The sequence below is a fragment of the Terrapene carolina genome, unplaced genomic scaffold, assembly GCF_002925995.2.
Source record: "Terrapene carolina triunguis isolate 2854851 unplaced genomic scaffold, T_m_triunguis-2.0 Scaffold22966, whole genome shotgun sequence".
Classification (NCBI taxonomy): Eukaryota; Metazoa; Chordata; order Testudines; family Emydidae; genus Terrapene; species Terrapene triunguis.
In genome coordinates, this window is record NW_020687317.1 from 2246 (window position 1) to 4095 (window position 1850).

General features: G+C 45.2%; 1 pseudogene; it reads left to right on the forward strand.

Moving 5' to 3' along the window:
* The first annotated feature begins 807 nt into the window (after positions 1–807).
* On the forward strand, positions 808–1432 carry LOC112120864 (annotated as a pseudogene).
* The last annotated feature ends 418 nt before the right edge of the window (positions 1433–1850 follow it).

The window sequence follows — 1850 nt, forward strand, 5'->3', positions numbered from 1 at the left end:
TTAAGAGTTAATCTTTGCAAAGCCATTTCCTTTACGGTTAGGAGATCAGAAGCAATCAGGGAAGGGAAGCAGACCTCTGACAGTGCCTGATGTAGGGTGACCAGATCCGAGGAAGAAAATATAGGGACACATGGGACGGGGGGGGTGGGGGAGCAAAAAAAAAAAAAAAAAAAAAAGCAGAGTGTCACAAAATATCGGGATGTGGGACAAACGCCTAAATATCGGGACAGTCCGGATTTTATTGGGACGTCTGGTCACCCTAGCCTGATGCTATATAGCTCATGAAAGGCAATAATGGTATATGCTGTGTCCCACTCTGTCCAGCGTGGAGAAGACATTTCTCTAATGGCTTCTGGCAGTGACTGGGTGTTGCTACACAGATTACAAGGAAATTCTTAGTGTCTGGATAATAGATTATTACTCATAAAACTTTCCCATGAAGATCCTACACTGAGAAACTCATTTAATAACCGTGAGACAGAGAGAGTGAATCTGCCCCAGCCTGGTTCCTGTAAACACTTGATTCAGGCCCCATAATGATGGAGGTAAGGAAGGTGAGGGATTGCTCTTTGTCATCATTAATGATACATGGCTGTTCTCTGTCTTTCTCTCTCTACCCCACTTTCCAAATCTCACCCAACTTCTCTTACCCCTTTCTTTCTGTACCCATAGCTAACTGACAAGCCCTCCCAATTTTCCTTTCTCCCTCTTTTCATCTCTCTCTGACCCTAACTCTGTCTCTCCCACCTCTCTGTCCAGGCTGGTCCTCACCCATCACCATTTTTTTATGTCTCTCTCTGTCCATAGGGTTTCTGGGGAATGGTATCATCCTCTGGTTCCTTGGCTTCTGCATTAAGAGGAACCTCTTCACTATCTACATCCTGCACATGGCCACCACTGACTTTTGTTTCCTCTTCTGCCTTCCTGGTTTCCTCATAATTGTTGCTGCCAAACATTTATTTTGTTTTCTTTTAGAAGATTTTTGCTTAATCTGCTCATACACAGCACCAGCCTTGATCGTCTGATGGCGTTCAGCACTGAGAGGTATCTGTCAGTCCTCTATCCCATCTGGCACCAATACTGCCCTCCAAAAGACTTGTCTTCCATTGTCTGTATCCTGCTGTGGATTCTTTCCTGCCTGCTGTCTGGAATAGTGTCTTCTTTTGGTTTTGCTGATGGAACTGAAAATTGTTGGAATATGCCCCTACCCATGTGTGCCCTGAATTTCCTCATTTTCTCTCCCCTCATGGTTCTGGCCAATCTGCTCCTGTTTTTCAAAGTCTAATGTAGCTCACAGTGATGTCAGCAAGGAAAGATCTTCGCTGTTATCCTGCTCACTGTCCTCTTCTTCCTCATCTTTGCTGTTCCTCTCAGTGTCCAATTCTTCCTTATTATTATCTCACCAATGATGCATCTTCCTGGGATGGCTTAGGGTGCAATCCAGACCAGCAAGGGCTTGTCACTGCTTAACCAGTAACTCTGAGTACCTTAAATGCTCTGCTCCTGTGGCTTGACATCACAGCCAGCAGACAGGCATGTAACTCCTTGAGTATCTGTGTGCTGTGTCGTCCTGAGTCAGCACTCTGGCCCCAGCAGCCCGCCTACAACACAAAAGACTCAACCTTCGTCACCTCCAGCCTTGGTTACTACTTACATCAACAGAACTGATATTTTTCCAGAAAGAAAGGTTGCATCTGTTGAATAGCTGCTTGCCATCTACAATAATTTCCCACAAATAATTTTTTACCTGCTCTGGTAGTTAGCAGAGAGGAAGGCCCTTTGCAAGAGCAGAATGTGACTTTCAATGATCCATGGCACTCAGAAAGGACAGACTAGTATGGGCATGCTGG